A 20,446-nucleotide genomic window follows, 5' to 3' on the forward strand; every position below is an offset into this window, starting at 1 on the left:
AATAAGCTTCAATTTAACAATGACAAACAATGAAAAAAAGACAAAGAGCCGATTTTGTTTTCTTTCCACGTACTGAAATGCATCACTCCCTAAAAAACTACCACCAGCTCTTTAATCACTCACACTCTAGAGACCCTAGAAGAACTACTCTTAAATAAAACTTTTGTTTCACAGTTCATGAGAAAATAATATACATTTCAAGCTTTTACATATTATATCCAAAATGGATTTTGCAAACAGCTCTAATGAAGACATCCCATCTCAACTATAAAAAGGAGGCGGAGTTGGGGGGGTTAGAAAAAATACAAGTTTAACATCCTCTCAAATTCGGACCAATTAACAGAACTGCAGGATTTTATCAGATACTGGTAGCTGGGGTCTTGTTCTCTATGACCTGGAACTTTTCACCGTCAGTGAAACCCAGGTAAGTCCTTCTTTGCTCCTCCTTCCCCTGCCCCTCACCTCAAAGTCCACAGAAGAACCTTCCACCCCTCCCCTAAGAAGGCGTGCACACAGCCGCTGCCTGCAGCTGAAAGGGTTTTGGAAAATGTCTGGCTGCTTAACAGATGCTTGGCTTGGATTTCCTCCCAAATATGTTTTTAATGCTGATAATGCTTGAATGCAACTGTTCACAGCGCGGGAACGAGTGAGGGGAATGAAAATGTGCTGTTACATAAGGAGAGGACGAGGGACAGACTCAGGATAACAGCTTAGTGAACATTTTACAGTAATTTTCACACACATAAATACACCAGGCCTTCCCGATCTTCCTGCCACTGAGAACCCCTCCTGCTTCACTCATCCCCACTGTGAGGCTCAGGGTTAGAAAGCCTCTCCCCCGTGAACTGCATTTAGTAGATAAAAGCTGACCCTGTTTTTAGAAATCATTTATCTGTTAGAATAAACTAATGTAACCACATCACATTCATAAAAGCAAATAAACGTCATGCTTCATTTAGTTTCTAAAGCCTTATTCCAGAAACCTGTATGATTCCTATTAACTTTTATTATTACTATCTGAAAACTTGTCACTCACAGACTAAAGACAAAGTCCTGAAAAATGCCAAAACTTAGCTTTCAAAGGAAGAAGGGCCAGGCAAAGACTTAGGCAGGATCGGTCAGGGAGAAAGGGAAACAGAGGGAACGTTCTAGATGGAAAGCTGGGGTCTTGTTGAACAGTCCGTAAACCACATGTAAATTACTTCAAAATCAGGAAAAGACTTCTTCTGCTCCTATCACTGTCCCCTCCCCACCCCCAAATAATCCTTCTATTCAAGTCGTCCCAACTTCACGAAACTTTTCCTGGGATTCAGCGTGGGAGGCAAGCGCCTTTTAGACCCTAAACAGTTCTTCATCCACTCGGTGGTGTTCGTTGAACTGAAATTTATAATTACAGTAGGAATTTCATAGCTGTGTATGTTCCTGTATATTCCCCTCCAGGAAAAGTGAAGGCAGACAATGGTGGAAAGAAAAGGGTTTTCAGAGGTGGCTCAACCTGATCAGAATTCAGTTCTGCAGCTGGGCAGCCTTGGGCCTCAGAGTCCCCATCTGTGAAATGGGTGGCACCTGATGGAGTCAGGGGGACAGAAGAGGGAGACCAATTCCCATTCAAGCACCCGGTGAATGTGAGTCAGCTATGTGCGGATTCACTACTCGACCACATCTTCATATTTCCATGGATTTGGGGGTGACCAGTAAGCGGAGTAGGGAAATGAGTGTTACCTCTGCCACGCTGCTGTGCTTGTGAACTTCTTTCCAGCAGAGAGACCAAGGATCCAAGCTCTGAGACCACAAAACCTGCCACTGCAGACTGCTGCTGCTGTTGCTGCTAAGTCGCCTCAGTCGTGTCCAACTCTGTGGGACCCCATGGACAGCAGCCCACCAAGCTCCTCTGTCCCTGGGATTCTCTAGGCAAGAATACTGGAGTGGGCTGCCATTTCCTTCTCCAATGCATGCATGCATGCATGCTAAGTCGCTTCAGTTGTGTCTGATTCTGTGGGACCCCATGGACAGCAGCCCACCAGGCCCCTCTGTCCCTGGGATTCTCCAGGCAAGAATACTGGAGTGGGCTGCCATTTCCTTGTCCCACTCCTGAGTCACTGCATACAATTCTTATCCTGTACATTTCAACCAAGCACAGAGGAGGAATACTAGCTTAATTTTGAAGAACCCTCACACAAGCACTGAGAAGGGCTGGGGGCGCTGCGGGGCATGGGGGTCGGAGGTACTGCTAATCAGAAGACAAAGTTACCAAATAATTGTCAGACTTACCATCAAAAACAAGTACGTAAGCATAATTTGTTAGATGCCATTTATATATTCTGAAATTATTGACAGCATAATACTTTAAATTTTAGTATTTTTACTGGCTATTCAAAACACCCTGGCATTCTATTCTGCATTGCACGTCTACGTCAACTTGAGGTTATGTGTAACCTCCTCCCACCCTGTCAGAGAAGGCAATGGCACCCCACTCCAGTACTCTTGCCTGGAAAATCCCATGGACGGAGGAGCCTGGTGGGCTGCAGTCCATGGGGTCGCACAGAGTCGGACACAACTGAAGCGACTTAGCAGCAGCAGCGTCCCACCCTGTATGAAGACCGGGTGAACAACCCAAGCATTATCATCATCATCTTCAGCATCGCCAATTACAGAATCGATCCCATCAGCTGGCGACTCTCCTAATTCTACCAAGTGCCTCTTTGTCTCCATGTCTTCCGTGTGAAAACAGAGGTTTTGCAGGGGTTAAGTAACTTCACTGGTTAAACCAAGAAAATGCAAACCAGGGACTGCTCAGCTGCATGCCTCACCGTTCAAGACGAAGCAGAAAACGCTGCAGCTGTGCTCCCAGCCTCTTCACAAAACTGCACTAAGACTAACTAAAAGGACCATTTTATGAATTATTTACGTTGAAAAAGAGCATAAAAAGTTATAGTAAAAGGACCGTAAAACAGTAAATCCTCTCTTCACCACAGTCCTGAATCACAGGCACACCCAGGAGACTCTCATTAGAGGCTGAGCTGAGACACTGACTTGCCCACAGGTGCTACAACCACCCCCCACCGGCCGCAGGAATCACGGGACATGGTACACGCGCTTCCACATGGGTGACGGAGCGCTGACCCCAGAACCAGACTTACTGACTTCTGCACCACGTGACTGGGATAGGCCCCACCCCTGATGTTATGGTTTTAAAGTAATGAGCGAATTAATGAGAGGGTTCAAATCGGCGGCATCATAGAGAACACTGAGTGCTTTTCTTCCCTGCAGCTAATTACCTTCTGACTCACAGAAAGCCCTTCCCTGCGTACAGGGAGTCAGTTTACCTCCAACACCTGTCAGCACCCTCTCCAAACACAAAATCGCTGAGCGTTTTTCTAGTTTTCTGCCTGTTGACATTTGTGACATGCCCGTTATTTTAAGAAATCCGACCGAAACTCCACTTTCTCACTGTAAATATCACCCAGCACCTCTGACTTCTTCTGAACATTATAATCACTTTAAAAGCCACAGAAGATAAAAAGGGAAATGTATCTTATATAGCTCTTCCTACATGTGCCATTGATGATACACAAAGTGATGTTTTTAAGGAAATTTTGCCCAACAAGTAATAACAACACTAATTGCTAAGAAAAAAGAGAAATAGTTGGGCCATGAATTCTACTTCAAATTATAGCAACCTCTAAATCAAAACCAGCTAAGTAGGTCTGGGCTCAGCTATGTAACCAGTTTCCCTTTCTAATACTTAACTATCCAGTTAATGACCGGTATTACTGAACAACAAATCATCTATTGGTCAAAGGGTCTACCGGACGGAGATGAAGTTGCTAAGTTCGGGCACCCGTCGGGCACTTTAAGCACCAAGCTGGTCGATGAGCTCAGTGACCTTGCAGAGGGATTTATGTCTTCAACTGTGTGGCATGTTTACTTCCATCTGTGTCAAGGCTACAACTGCTGATTCCCACCCAACAACTGCTGGAACAGCAGGTGGCTGCACCATGTGTGTGCATGCATCTCTGGCGTGCCACGCAGGCCTGTCCATGCTCATTCTGATTCTCTGATGTTCCAGGCAACGGGCTGGCTGTTTGCTCCCACGCCCCAACTCCCACCTCACCTACAGCGCCACGATGTAATGGCCATACCTAGCACTTCCCAAGCACTCTATCAGCAACCACATTAGGACCAAAGGAATGTAACTCTGGGATGCTGTCAGAGGGAAAAACAACTCTGTGATATGCTGACAAGCAGGCAGGCAGGGGTCCCATCCTGCTCGCAGCAGCTCACGCACCAAGTGAGTGCCTATTGCCGTCAGAGAGAGGCCTAGAAACTTCCCTCTGAACACTTTTCTCAACTTGTGACACAGGTTGTCTTATAGGCAAGAGATTAGCTCAACAGGTGCCTAAGGCTTGGACGGGACGAGAAGGTCATGGGGTGTGGGGTTTCTTCCTGGTGTTGAAGATGTTCTGAAACTGACCATAATGACGGTTGCACAACTCAGCAAACACACTCAAAACCCACTGCACCATATACTTGGAATGGATGAGTCTTACGCGACGTCAGCTATATCTCAATAAAGTTGACACACACACAAAAGTTGTTGGGAACTTTTTACCAAGACATTCATAAATCATTATTCTGTAGCTGATTACTAAAAGCATGATCTATGGAACAAACGAGCGGTCACTTTGAATAGATATGGTATGGTTATTTCTTCTCTCCTAAAAGCACAGTTTTGGTACATACAATAGTAACTAAAATAGGAATATTTACCACCTTAGCCAAATATTTCTCAGGAGGAATAAGTGCATATATTCAAGTTAAGAATTCCTGGCCCAACAGCTCTGTTTGACACATTGAACAGACGGATGGCTACTTACATACTCACACCTTTGCTTTGGCAAGTAGTTGATTATAAGACTAAAGTCTAAACACACAGGTTTTATACTTAAAACAAACTTTTTTCATAAACTTTTTGTTGTATTAAAAAAACACAAACATTTTAAGATTTTGAACATTTAAAGAAAATACCTTAAATCATCATTCAAGTTTTAGTTTCTAGGAACCCTCCCTGCTCGAGTAAAAAGCTTTATTTAAACAGCCTTATCAAAGGCACCACAAGTCACCACAATTCCATAATATTTGGACTTTCACTCTGAGAAATCACAGTTCAATAAAATTAGCTTGGTTCCTACCATAAATCATTTCTTAAATAGGTGATCTACCTAACAGGCCAGGTCAGTCAATTCCACCTTCGGTTATATCTTACGTTTTCTCAAAACTGTTTAGTTTCATCAGTGAAACCACAAAAAGCTTACATCCCTTGCCTAAAAGCGCTTGAGAACTTTCCTGTGAACTCATCCCACAAATGTATGTTTGCAGATTAGAATGGGTATACATAAATGCTTAAATTTCATTTGTGGCTTTCACATTTTGGCTCTGGAAGAAAATTTTTTTCCTCTTTCTAGATTTCCAGTTTGCATAACTTAAACCTCCTTTGGACGCAGCAGAATGATCACTGGTCAACTTCTCACCCTAAAATCACGAAAAAGTATTATATTTTATATAGTTCTTTACAGTTTTCAAAGCATATACCAAACCTGCTGCTGCTGCTGCTAAGTCACTTCAGTCGTGTCCAACTCTGTGCGACCCCATAGACGGCAGTCCACCAGGTTCCCCCATTGCTGGGATTCTCCAGGCAAGAGTACTGGAGTGGGCTGCCATTGCCCTCTCCAGTACCAAACCTAATTAGCTCATCTAATGACTAAGTCATCTAATGACTAATCTCAAAAACGACAGAATGATCTCTGTTCATTTCCAAGGCAAACCATTCAATATCACAGTAATGCAAGTCTCTGCCCCAACCAGTAACGCTGAAGAAGTTGAAGTTGAACAGTTCTATGAAGACCCACAAGACCTTTTAGAACTAACACCCAAAAAAAATGTCCTTTTCATTACAGGGGACTGGAATGCAAAAGTAAGAAGTCAAGAAACACCTGGAGTAACAGGCAAATTTGGCCTTGGAATACGGAATGAAGCAGAGCAAAGACTACTAGAGTTTTGCCAAGAAAATGCACTGGTCATAACAAACACCCTCTTCCAACAACACAAGAGAAGACTCTACACATGGACATCACCAGATGGTCAACACTGAAATCAGATTGATTATATTCTTTGTAGCCAAAGATGGAGAAGCTCTATACAGTCAGCAAAAACAAGACCAGGAGCTGACTGTGGCTCAGATCATGAGTTCCTTATTGCCAAATTCAGACTTAAATTGAAGAAAGTAGGGAAAACCACTAGACCATTCAGGTATGACCTAAATCAAATCCCTTATGATTATACAGTGGAAGTGAGAAATAGATTTAAGGGCCTAGATCTGATAGATAGAGTGCCTGATGAACTATGGAATGAGGTTCGTGACATTGTACAGGAGACAGGCATCAAGACCATCCCCATGGAAAAGAAATGCAAAAAAGCAAAATGGCTGTCTGGGGAGGACTTACAAAGAGCTGTAAAAAGAAGAGAAGCGAAAAACAAAGGAGAAAAGGAAAGATATAAGCATCTGAATGCAGAGTTCCAAAGAATAGCAAGAAGAGATAAGAAAGCCTTCCTCAAAGATCAATGCAAAGAAATAGAGGAAAACAACAGAATGGGAAAGACTAGAGAGGTCTTCAAGAAAATTAGAGATACCAAGGGGACATTTCATGCAAAGATTGACTCAATAAAGGACAGAAATGGTATGGACATAACAGAAGCAGAAGATATTAAGAAGAGGTGGCAAGAATACACAGAAGAACTGTACAAAAAAGATCTTCATGACCCAGATAATCACGATGGTGTGATCACTGACCTAGAGCCAGACATCCTGGAATGTGAAGTCAAGTGGGCCTTAGAAAGCATCACTACGAACAAAGCTAGTGGAGGTGATGGAATTCCAGTTGAGCTATTCCAAATCCTGAAAGATGATGCTGTGAAAGTGCTGCACTCAATATGCCAGCACATTTGGAAAACTCAGCAGTGGCCACAGGACTGGAAATGGTCAGTTTTCATTCCAATCCCAAAGAAAGGCAATGCCAAAGAATGCTCAAACTACCACACAATTGCACTTATCTCACACGCTAGTAAAGTAATGCTCAAAATTCTCCAAGCCAGGCTTCAGCAATACGTGAACCGTGAACCTCCTGATGTTCAAGCTGGTTTTAGAAAAGGCAGAGGAACCAGAGATCAAATTGCCAACATCTGCTGGATCATGGAAAAAGCAAGAGAATTCCAGAAAAGCATCTATTTCTGCTTTATTGACTATGCCAAAGCCTTTGACTGTGTGGATCACAATAAACTGTGGAAAATTCTGAAAGAGATGGGAATACCAGACCACCTGACCTGCCTCTTGAGAAATCTGTATGCAGGTCAGAAAGCAAGTTAGAACTGGACATGGAACAACAGACTGGTTCCAAATAGGAAAAGGAGTACGTCAAGGTGGTACATTGTCACCTTGCTTATTTAACTTACATGCAGAGTACATCATGAGAAACGCTAGACTGGAAAAGCACAAGCTGGAATCAAGATTGCCGGGAGAAATATCAATAACCTCAGATATGCAGATGACACCACCCTTATGGCAGACAGTGAAGAGGAACTAAAAAGCCTCTTGATGAAAGTGAAAGTGGAGAGTGAAAAAGCTGGCTTAAAGCTCAACATTCAGAAAATGAAGATCATGGCATCTGGTCCCATCACTTCATGGGAAATAGATGGGGAAACAGTGGAAACAGTGCCAGACTTTATTTTTTTGGGCTCCAAAATCACTGCAGATGGTGACTGCAGCCATGAAATTAAAAGACGCTTACTCCTTGGAAGGAAAGTTACGACCAACCTAGACAGCATATTCAAAAGCAGAGACATTACTTTGCCAACAAAGGTCCATCTGGTCAAGGCTATGGTTTTTCCTGTGGTCATGTATAGATGTGAGAGTTGGACTGTGAAGAAGGCTGAGCGCCAAAGAATTTGTGCTTTTGAACTGTGGTGTTGGAGAAGACTCTTGAGAGTCCCTTCGTCTGCAAGGAGATCTAACCAGTCCATTCTGAAGGAGATCAGCCCTGGGATTTCTTTGGAAGGAATGATGCTGAAGCTGAATTGCAGTACGTTGGCCAGCTCATTCGAAGAGTTGACTCATTGGAAAAGACTTTGATGCTGGGAGGGATTGGGGGCAGGAGGAGAAGGGGACGACAGAGGATGAGATGGCTGGATGGCATCACTGACTCGATGGACATGAGTCTGTGTGAACTCCGGGAGTTGGTGATGGACAGGGAGGCCTGGCGTGCTGCGATTCATGGGGTCGCAAAGAGTCAGACATGACTGAGCAACTGAACTGAACTGAATGACTAAGCGCAGCCTATAAGATAAACACTTGTACGATCTGTAAGTGTACAGACCTGCAGAAACCAGGGGCTTGAGAGTCAAAGGTGAGACTTCACCACTTACTGGAGATATTACAGGCAGGAAGCCAGAATCAAATCCAGGTCTTCCAGCTGCATTTGTTAAAAAGATCTGATCTATTTCTAGAATTTGTTAGTTTGTGTGAATGAATTAAACTGTATTATAAGATGCTTAAAATATACTTTTAAAGCATCAAAAGATTATCTGAAATGTTTTACAAGTAGCAAAATATACTTCCTAGCTTTCCATTATATTCTTTGACTATGCATTGTGAGAATGGATAATACTGGCTGGTTTTGCTTTGTTTTTCAGAAATACCATTTTCTCCCTTAATTTCTTAAAATATTAGAGTTTCCTCAATATTCTTTAGAGAGGTCTTCATTATTCATTAATACTTTACTTAGATCAAATTTTCCAAATTATTGGAATATAATTTAGGGTAAAGTAAAATCTCTTTTATATACTTTTTATAAACTACCATTTAAAAAGAAAAATAATATATTTAACCTAAAACAAACACTTTCTTATCAATATTCTCCATTATACACATTCCCTGAAAATAATCTAGCTTGGTAGATGAGAGCATACATTTTTTTTTTAAAAATAGCCATTTCAGATCTTTTTACAAACAAAGTGCTTTTAAATGTCCCACAGCTCTGTTAAATGACCTGACGTGACAATTCACACATCCCCCTTAAGAGCCTGATGTATCTGCTTCCATGAAACAGACTAAATACATTTCGCACTGCAATCTGCAACCACTGCAATGTTTCCTTTTATTTGTACATTTAAATCTATAGTTGGAAGAGAAATAATTTCCACTATTTATTTCACTCCCTACACTATGCCAAATGTGATTTTTCAATAAATACAGATATCAGTATATTTCCCCCACCCAGCTGTGGGGTACATCTTCCCCCAAACAGCTACTGAGATGACAAATGGGCTCACAGGAGCTATCTGTCTCTGACCAGCAGCAGGTTTTTCACCAGCATCGCAGGCAGCCTCACGCTTCAGAAGGTTCAACGTGACACGGCAGATACCACCACCCACAGCAGAGCCAAAGCAGCGTTTCACCTGCCCAAGGGTCTGGCCACCAACTTCTATGGTTACAACTGCCCAGTTCCCCTGTTTATTGCCCAGCTCATCCAAGTGCCAATGGTGAACTGTACCTTTTTATCCTCTGCCATTCATTCTACCTCTGAAACTACAAGTACTTCTCTACAGGCTTAAAAGTAGTTAGTCCATGGCATTGTGCCGTCATTACATCCTTTGTACAGGAAGTAACCTCATCAACATTCTCAATAAGGACAAAGAGTAAATCTTTTAGGTGTATCTGGTGGAGAGGGGAAAAAAGAATTAACCAAGATCTTTTAAAGGGATAGAATAAATTGTATGTTATTTCTACTCTACCCAGAGATAAGGGAGGGAAGGAAAAATATTTACTAAAGGATGCAAGGGGCAGTTATCTGCTTCCTGGAGAACTTAACAAGCCATCATTTCAGGATGGTGAAGTCTTAAACCGTGAACTGGCATCAGATTTCAATCACAGCCAAGCCCCAGCGTTTCTGACCAAGGTATTCCCCACCCTCCCCTATAATTCAGAGGCTTCAGCTTTCTGCTCAGTTGCTCACCCCTCCCTCTAAGACCCTAGCACCTCCCACATTCCACACGGGGCTCTGATCCATCCAGGATCCCATCCCATCCCAACCCCAATCCCACCAGGAGCAGAAGTTGGATTAGTTACTTAGTTACTGCTTTTCCCCAGAGCCTGCCCCAGCACCCCGCTGCTGGAAGTACAACAGGTCCTTACGCCTGCTGATCCTATGACATGTAGAAAAATCGATTAGTAACTCCTTTCTAAAATGTCTTCATCCTTTTGAAAGTCTCAATTTTGTGAATTTCTGCAGTATACAGCATACATTATGTAAACAAAAACACATACCTATACTCATTTACTGATATATAAATACATACTCACTTCTGCTATCCAAATAAGTACTCATTTACTGATATACTTACATATTGATTTCGTGTTCAATTTTTTAAGTGTTTTCTCCATGACTTGAAGGATGCACGCCTCTCTTTCTACTCCATGTGTCACACAAGACATGGGGGTATAAACATCCACTCATTCATTTAATAAGTATGTGTTGTACACCCACTGGGTACCACGTGCCATTCTAGGCAATGACATTAGACCAGTCTTGCCTTCACCTCATTGAGCTAAGAGTCCAGGAAAGCAGGCAAGCAGAAAACAATGAGGCCCATAAGTGCCATCGTGCAGCATGCTGGAGACTGTAGGAACTTAATGGGTCATGGTGGGTGCGGGCGGGGGAGGGTGTAGAGGTTCAGAAACGCCTAGCTGCCAACCAGTCCATCCCAAAGGAAATCAGCCCTGAATATTCACTGGAAGGACTGATGCTGAAGCTGAAACTCCAATACTTTGGCCACCTGATGTGAAGAACTGACTCATCTGAAAAGACCCTGATGCTGGGAAAGATTGAAGGCAGGAGGATAAGGGGACGACAGAGGATGAGATGGTTGGATGGCATCACCAACTTGAGAGACATGAGTTTGAGTAAGCTCTGGGAGTTGGTGATGGACAGGGAGGCCTGGAGCACTGCAGTCCATGGGGTTGCAAAGAGTGGGACACGACTGAGCGACTGAACTGAACTAAACTAAACTGCCAATATCTAAGGAGAAACTTAAATGATGGTTAGAACTTAACCAAGGGTCGGGTAAGGAAGGCGTGTTCACTGCAACCAGAAAGAACAGAGGCTGGAGGCAGGTGGGTATGTCTGTCTCATTCAAGGACCTGAGACAAGCCCAGTATGGCAGAAAGTATGCAGTCAAGGACAGTGGCAAAAACGCAAACTCAGGCTCCTACAAGCCACGTGACCTTGACAAGCACTCTATACTGCTCATCTTTACAGTCTAGCACTAATAAGAATAGCAAGACCTACCCTGGCAGGACTGTCCTAAGGATTAGAGAAGATAACTTATGTACCTCTTATCACGGGGGCTGGTGGCTGCTGCTGCTAGTGCTATTATAATTAAGTCCTTATGTTCTCAAACCTTTACACAGAAAGGCAGAATCTTTGCCTGAATGATCTTGCACATGGAGATTTCTTAACAAGTATTTGCTTCCCTTGGGCGCCAAAACTATCTATGATAGTACGAGTAAATGGTGAGGAAAATACATTCAATCATGGGTTTATGCCTGTATAAGACCCTCCAAAGGGAATACAAGTCCCCAGGAACTCCTATTAAGAGTCCACAATAAAATATTGTGGCTCAGATGGTAAAGAATCAGCCTGCAATGCGGGAGACCTGGGTTAGATCCCTGGGTCAGGAAGATGCCCCTGGAGGAGGGCGTGGCAACCCACTCTAGTATTCTTGCCTGCAGAAGCCCCATGGACAGAGGAGCCTGGAGAGCTTCAGTTCATGGGGTCGCAGAGTGGGACACGACTAAGTGACTAAGCACAGTGCAGAACAATGAAATATATTACTTTCCCTATCGCTGCATAATAAAAGCTTTAAGTCACTGTGTTGTAATGGCATTCTGTTCTCTCATACCTGATATTCTAACCGTATTATTATATTAAACTCATAAGGGCAGAGAATGGAGCTGGGGGAGTCTCTCTCTACCGCTGCTGCAGAGAAAACAGACAGAAGAGGCTCCCGGACAGAGATCTGCTCAGGAGAGCAAGACAGGCCCAGGAACAGGTGCCAGCAGCAGACTTTCAGTTCAACCCCAAGGAAAGACCTTCCCATCACCGACTGCCTGGAGAGTCTGAGAACAAAGCGCGTCCATGCTCTGGTCTGAGAAAATTAAGTAGTGATTATGACTCATTACTGCTCAACTGTGAAATCCATAAAAACCAACTGATGATAGCCAAAGTTGCTTCATAAAATAGAACCTTGTTTCAGACACCACGGCAGTTCACACCTCCCCCCTTCCAACCTACACTTTCATACTCAGATTCACAGAGCTTCCGAGGATTGGGCATGCAGGAGGGAAGGGAGAAAGCAAGAGGCCACCCCTGGAACTGGGCTTGTTCGTGGGTCACATGCAAAGTGAGGGAGACGCTGCTGAAGCCAAGCGCTGATGACACAGCTAGGCCTTTCAACTGCTGAAACACGACAGGGAATGCGAAGACCCTTCTTTGTTCTTCCTTCCTTTGTAACATCTACCACCACAGGCACGGAGCAGGCTTTGGCAAGGAATTCAAAAGCACTATCTTGCAAGCTGAATCCTCAAGCAGCAACCCCCATGAAAGATGCCATGCAGGCCACCTACAGAACCATGACCTGCAGGACGCTGTACTCCACCACTTTCTCTCCAGCCCCCCAAAATTTTTTAAAATCAATAGGGAAGGGAGTGATACTGGGAAAAGTACACTGCAGTGTTTGGACCGCTATTGGTAACAAATTATTTTCAACACATCTTAGCAGTCTGTTGGAACATCAAGACAAGAAAGTCTACCTAGAGAACAATACAAAAGAAAAAGGAGCAAGTAAAAATGGGGCAATCCAGGGGAAGAGGGGGTGCAGAAGGGAAAAGGCAGAGGAGGAGACCACAAGAAGAGGGGAGTCGAGGCTGGAGGAAAACAGCTCAGCAGTTCTGAGGAGACCTGGGCAGGGGGTCAGCGGCGCTCTCCACAGCCCACCCCCCCGCCCTCGGAGCACAGCCAAGTGCCAAACCAGACGTCGACCTCCTCTGTGACTGACAGACTTCCCAGATCCTCACTGCCCATGCCTCTGTTCAATCCAACATTTGGAAATCTGTAGAAATCTGCAGTTGTCACAAGGATGGAGGGACGATATTGGCATTTGGAGGATAAAAGCCAGGAATGCTGGACAGACTGCCTGTGACAGCACACCCCCCACCCCAACACACACACAAACCCATCATTAAGCATCTTGCTGGGCTCTCCAATGTCTTGCCAGATATTCAAGAAGGTAAATATCCTCGGCTTATAACCTAATTCCATTTCATGCATACATAGAAACAACTCGGGGGGCACCACATTTTTTAAGAAGAACAGCTATCCTATAGAAGGAGGAAATCTCTACTTTGGCTTGGAAATATACCAAGGGCTGTTCCCTTCAGAAATCACACCACCAGCAGCCATGTGGCTTGCAGTATCTGAGTCACCGGCACAGCACATCAGGGGCAGGTGGCCTCCAGGGACACCTCCTGCTCATGGAGACCATACACTGGTGCAAGGACCTGCAAACATCACCATCTCTTCTGGGGGGCTGCCCCCACAGCGTGATGTGAAGACTGACTGCCAGTCCACAAGTTCATCAGCACCTCTTTGCACTCAGATAAGGAGTTTGTTCTGCTGACTTTCTTTTTTCCACGGCACGACTCAGGGAAGGGAGCTGCTGGGGGTCTTACAGACACACTCTGTCCCAGCAGACCCGCACTTGGGTACCACTGTTCTCGTCACACCCCAGCATCTGCGCACTTGAACACAAGCTCGCAAGTTACGTTTATCTCATTTCTATTAGTTAAGAGTGTTGTTTTGATTTTTAAATTATATGGTACTTACATTTCAGGATAGGATAGGGAGCATGACACAGTATATTATAAACAGGGAAACTGGGTCTGCAGGAGTTAGGAACCTCCCACTGCTGTAAAGGAGGAGAAGAATCATCTGGATCCAACCTTGAACACTGCCTTTCTAAAAGTACAGGGGAACCCATCAAAGCAGGGTGTGATTACCTGGGCTGTTCCAAGGTAACAAACCTAAATGAATCTCCTGGGGTATGTCCAAGAGGCCGTCCATCAAGGTTCTACAGTTTCACTTCATTTTAAAGTAGCAGAGAAAGAAAGAGGGACTGCCTCTCCTCCCAAATCTTAAGACAAGACTGCAGGAAGGGACTGGAAAAAGCCCCCTGGGACAAGCCCATTGGTCCTGAATATGCTTCTAAGCCATAACTGTGGGGCCATGGAGCTATGACACAGACCATATGGGTCCACAAAGGATATTCACAATCTGTCACTTACAGAAAAAAAGCACAAACTCCTGTTCTGAATCAAACATTCCCTGATACGTTGTGTTTTTAACTTAAATCTATTTTAAATACATAAAGTCTATATGTCATAATCAATATTATAATAAAAACCACATGGGGGATGTCTTGGACAAGCAGGACAGTTTGAACTTCCTTATTAAATCCGTCTTTATTTAGTCTCTTGGACTTCATGAATATACACCTAAAATTTCTTGTCCAGATTTCAGGCTGACACAGCTTACAATTAGAATGACTTGACCCCATCAACTATAATTTGATACATACAAACAACATTCATAAGAGCGAAAACTCTTCTACCAGGTAAATTGCTCTAAAGTCAAAACAGTTCTGTAAGTACAAGTGGTGATAAAGCAGCTATCAATTTCATTCTAAAGAGCTTATTCAGACTGACGGGACCTGTGCCTGTGTAAATTACCTGCGGTCAAGTCTACATGCAACCTCGCGAAAGCCCACACGACTGCAAGAAAGCAGGCGGGTGCAGTGTGGGGACGTTCTTCCAGTCCTCACCAGCCTCTGCGCCTCAGAGCGCGGGGCTGAGTGCTGCTGTCCGGACGCGGGGCGCGCTCTCCCGCATTCCTGGGCCATCTGTCCTCTGGTTCCCAGTCCACACGCTGTCAGCCACAGGCCCACACACTCAGATCATCTGTCCACTTCAAAAATAGCTCCTGCTCAGGAACGCGGTGTGGACCTGGGGAAGACTAAGCGGGAAATAGTCTCTGGTTCTGGCCACTCTTCTCGTAGTCACAGCTGTCAAGAGGGGGCTGTGCCCTGACACATACACACACACACACCCGCCACAGCAGAGTGAAAACTCCGGGAGCAGAGAACTACATTCAAACACACAGTTTCCTCCCAAACCTAACCGGGTACTAATGAAAACAAACCCTTTTCTTCTTTTTCCTTTTTGGGGGTGGAGGTGGGGGTGGGGTTTCCTCCATTCAGCAATGGGCATCAGAAACCCGCGATTGTGGGGGCAGCGCTCACTAACCTTCCTCACATGGGCCCCCACCCTCCCTCTGAATTCCAGGGGAGCTCAGATAGCAATATTAGAAGCTTGATTATGAAATACTTTGCTAACTATTAATATGAGCTGTAGTCGTTGTGAGTTTCAAATACAACAAATATATTAGCAACACTGGATTCCAATTTTACTCTTAGGAGATTTTTCCATCAGACTGAAGAACTAACTTTATTCTTATGCTGTAACTTCTCAACGGAGACTGAAGAATAAAGTTAAAATTGTTTCCCTAAATTTCCTATCTACACTAAACAAATCAGGTGTTAGAATCATATCATATGACTTAACCCTTTTAATGCAATTTCATCACATTCCAAACAAGGTGAAAACCATGCGGGGCTCTGGGCATCACACACACAGACACACACACACACACACAGGTCTTCCTCTTGGCATCACACACACACACACACACACACACACACACACACACGTCTTCCTCCCCAGCCAATCCCTCAGAGGAAGGTGTCTGATGCTGGCCACTGCCTACAGAGCCCAGAGGAACACAGTCCTGACACAGATAGACACAAGAACATCCTCCCTGACCAACTGCATAAAACAAAAAAAAAATCCAAGTATGCCACTTAGTAAAATAAATTGGCAATCAAAATCCACAAGTGGGTGGGCAGGGGGCGGGGGGTGGGGTGTGGTAGCCAGCAATGGGGTCTCACGGGAACCAGTGATCCAGACAAGGATTCCACTTCACACAGCACCAAGGTTAAGAGGGTGTTGTTTCCAGACTTTCTCCTCGGGCCATGATTTATAGAAAACTTCCTCCTTTTAATTTTCCAAGTGGCAGTCTTAGAGTCAGTTCCCCTCCCTGGAGGCTTTAAAGGGAGAATGACCAGAATGCCTGAAATTCCTCAAGGATGCCAGGATGGAGGGGTGTGAGCAAAAACCTGGCCTGAACACTGAGAGCTTAAAGTGATGCAGGGATTCCTATTTCTGTCTATTTTCCCCAAAGGGTCTCAACTCTTGGCCTTCCCCATCCTGAGGACACTCACCCAGGCACCACACTCCCCTTACTGACTCCTGCCCCTAAGCTTCAGGGATGTGGGAGGAGGCTGGCAAGAGAATTAGCCATTCCCTCTGGAGAAGGAGGGTCTCTGGGAACACCCCTGTGGTGCCTCCACTGCCTCGTGTCAGCCCCATTAGAACAAGGCAGGGCCAAGGCACAGACTCGGTAGGTTAGTTGTTTCAAGGAAGACATCCCAATTCACCAGCTTCAGGGCCAATGTCAGACTTAATGCTCATGACTATTAGAAATCCTGTGGTTTACAGATATAGCCTCCTATAAAAATGTAGTTTGGAATAAACAATATTTTGCAGAAGGAAACTCTTTCTACAGACCCTTTCATCTGGATATGCCTGACCTCAAAAATTAATGCTGTGATTCCTGCTTTACTAACTTGGGGCGACCTAACCAGCCACCCCGGTGAGACTGCTCAGGACCAGAAAGCAGGAAGAAGCCGGCAGAGCCAAGTTTTCAACCTTCACAGGGTCTCCTTAAAACACACCTGAACTAGTAGCTGGCGAGTCTGGAATTTTATAGGAGAAAGGGCTAGAGGTTCTCCTCTCCTCAACTGCTGACAGCTGTCAGCGAACATCCTCACCCTCCACTCACCAAATAACCCAAGAGACTAGAGGGACTAGAACTTTCTAAGTGTCATGAAGCCCCACCCCACCCACTGGGAGGAGTCAGTCCAGTCTGAGGGTCTCTGCCCAGGGTCAATCCGGATCCCTCCGTACGTCCCCAGGGCTGGCCCAGAAGTAAACAGTGCCCTACCCTCCCTGACCACCAACCTCACCTGCCAACAAAGGTCCATCTAGTCAAAGCTATGGTTTTTCCAATAGTCACGTATGGATGTGAGAGTTGGACCATTAAGAAAGCTGAGCACCGAAGAGTTGATACTTTTGAACTGTGGTGTTGGAGAAGACTCTTGAGAGTCCCTTGCAACTGCAAGGAGATCCAACCAGTCAACCCTAAAGGAGATCAATCCTGAATATTCACTGGAAGGACTGGTGCTAAAGCTGAAGCTCCAATACTTTGGCCACCTGATGCAAAGAACTAACTTATTGGGAAGGACCCAGATGCTAGGAAAGACTGCGGGTAGGAGAAGGCGGCTACAGAGGATGAGATGGTTGGATGACATCAGTGACTCAATGGACATGAGTTTGAGCAAACTCCGAGAGATGGTGAAGCATAGGGAAGCCTGGCGTGCTGTGGTCCAAGGGGTCGTGAAGAGTCAGACACGACTGAGCCACTGAACAACAACAAACCATTTTGACCATGGTGTTACAGCCAACAACTCCACAGTGATTCTCAACAACTCAGTTAACACTTAAGGAAACTCAACGCTTTAGGTAATGTGTGGGGTGATGTCACACAGAAGCACAGAGCTGCCTCCAGGCTTCCATAAATTAAGCGAACTGCTAGGAGCTGTATAATGGACGCAATGATACAGCACAAGCCCTTCCTTTCCTAGAAATGAGGAAGCTGAGGCTAAAGATTTGAAAATCCAAAGACGGATGACAGCCGTTCATTTTTACAGGCTTTACTTGAAATGCACGCATGTCATATGCATTTAACATAATGTTTCAAACCTGACCTGTTCACACAGTTAACACTGTGGTAGGTTATGCTTTTCTTTCTTTTAAAAAGGGGTTGTCACATGAGAAATAAAGGAATAAAAAATTTTTTAAAAATAAAAAAAAATAAAAAGGGGTTGTACGTCCTGGTTCTCAATTCTTTATTATTCTTCCAAACTTGTAATTTCTATTTCCAGGTCAATAGTTATCTACTTCCAGGCCAGATCCTTTCATTTAGGGTCAAGTCTCCAGAAAGCAACTCAATGACATTCATGTTTTTGTCAGCTGAAGTTTTTTCAGCTCTGAGATCCTTCTGCCATTTTTCTATAAAACTCATTTACTATTTGTTTTGTGTTGCTGACTAGCCACATATAACTCATCCATGAAGGCAAGTAGCCATCCATCCTTCCAAAGTGACTCTCCATCCTTTAAAAACTATGTAAAGTCAAAATGTTTCACATGATGCTAACATTACAGACTAGGTCATCCTCAGTGGAACTGTTAATATATTCTTCACTTTATTCTGTTTTCACTGAAAGACCACAGGTTAACTGAGCTACCCGCCACCCCTCACTCCAGGAGTAACCCAGTGTTGTAGAGTAATTTATAACTGATCAGTCTGCTCCATTTAAAAAAATTACTTTAAAAGACAAATGCTAAAAAATTCTACTTGAAACAAACAATACATATAAAGTTAATCTGAACATAATGTAGGGTTTTAGCTTCATGTACTTTCTTCTTCTTCCACAAAAGTTTCTTCTTCCACAAAAAAAGTCAAGAAATGGAAAACAGACAAACATATGAAGATTAAACATGTAAATTTTCAAAACAGAGAGATGACTGAGATATGATTTAGTAGAATAGCAAAGAAATACAGCTGCAACCTCTAGTTTTGGAGAAAAATCTTTTACCTCCAAATACTCCTTTTAGGCCAAATGTGGGTGCTGCCTTTATCTAGGTATTCTCTGGGATGTCAAGCAGAAGGAGTAAATAGCAAGTATAATCGGTTGCCAATCCGTGTCAAGGGTCTGGGTATACTAAGCACTGAATGCTCGTAAGAGAGCATCTTAAGAAGATGTGTATCTCTGTAATCCGACTGAGCCTAAGACCAAAATTAGATGGGAATTTAAGTATAAAATGTCACACATTTTTACATCTGCCAGAGAGATAAGAAGAGACGATAACCTTCCAATTAAAAACATGATAACCTTCAAATTAAAAATAAAGTTCCTTTTTAAGGTCACAAAAAAATGCACAGCTACCCAGCACCAGCCCAGCTTCCTGGAAACACTTCCTCTTGTTCTCACAAATCCCACTGGATATAACTTCCTGTCTACAGGCTATCAGCCCCACGGAGTTGCTGAGTTTTTTCATAAAGAAATTAAGATCAGATGAAGCAGTCTAAGAGTTGGCTGGCCCCGAGGCACCACCTGGGTCCAGAGTCTCTGCCTGATGGGTGGGAGACCAAGGAAATGCTGGAATGCAATTGCTGTCCCGCTGGAAGGCAGGACTGTTACCCCAGCAGCACGGCTGAGACCTGTGCATCCCACAGATGGTCTCAACTGAGCCCCAGCACCCCACGTGTGACTCTGTTTACAGCATCTCCCTGGGGTCTCACACACTTGCATACATTCTGTTTAGCCACTCAGTATCTTCAAGGAAAGGGAAGGAAATACTACTTTTTCAAAAGAAAAAAAAAAAAAATCAGAGGGTCTGAAGTCTGGAAGCCCTCATAGAGCTAGATGCTGTCCTGTGACCCACACCCCCCCCACACCCTGTTTTTTTAAGGACAAAGCAGCAGGCCCAGCCGGAGAAGGCAATGGCACCCCACTCCAGTACTCTTGCCTGGAAAATCCCATGGACGGAGGGGCCTGGTGGGCTGCAGTCCATGGGGTCGCTAGGAGTCGGACACGACTGAGCGACTTCACTTTATTTTTTCACTTTCATGCATTGGAGAAGGAAATGGCAACCCACTCCAGTGTTCTTGCCTGGAGAATCCCAGGGACGGGGAAGCCTGGTGGGCTGCCGTCTATGGGGTCGCACAGAGTCGAACACGACTGAAGCGACTTAGCAGCAACAGCAGCAGCAGGCCCAGCAAGTGAAGCCACCGTCTCGGATCCCAGAGCTGGAGGTGGAGCTGGACTGAAGGTCTCCTGCGGGGACCCCTCACCGCAGAGGATGGGCCTCCCAGCCCACCATCCACCTTTGCTCTCCCTTTTCTGATCTCCACCACCGCTGATCACAGAGGGCCTGGGGCTAAAAGGCCGCCCTAGAAACAGCAGTAACAATACCTGCCTCCAAAACAAAATGCTGTCATTTAACAATCCTTTTTATTTGTTGTCATCTAACATCCTATTT

At 44.5% G+C, this 20,446-nt stretch overlaps 1 protein-coding gene across 6 annotated transcripts in view; it reads right to left on the reverse strand.

The window, feature by feature from the left end:
- TRIO (trio Rho guanine nucleotide exchange factor) overlaps positions 1-20,446 on the reverse strand; it is a 363,545-nt gene that overhangs the window by 267,424 nt on the left and 75,675 nt on the right. For 2 of the 6 annotated variants that reach the window (XM_059878914.1, XM_024981340.2), the window contains one exon: positions 1-20,446. This exon is cut by the window's left edge and continues 21,635 nt beyond it; it is cut by the window's right edge. The exons of the other annotated variants lie outside the window; for them this stretch is intronic. The gene's annotated coding sequence lies outside the window, so the exon portion shown is untranslated. 6 annotated transcript variants of the gene reach the window in all.

The sequence above is a fragment of the Bos taurus genome, chromosome 20, assembly GCF_002263795.3.
Source record: "Bos taurus isolate L1 Dominette 01449 registration number 42190680 breed Hereford chromosome 20, ARS-UCD2.0, whole genome shotgun sequence".
NCBI classification, from domain to species: domain Eukaryota; kingdom Metazoa; phylum Chordata; class Mammalia; order Artiodactyla; family Bovidae; genus Bos; species Bos taurus.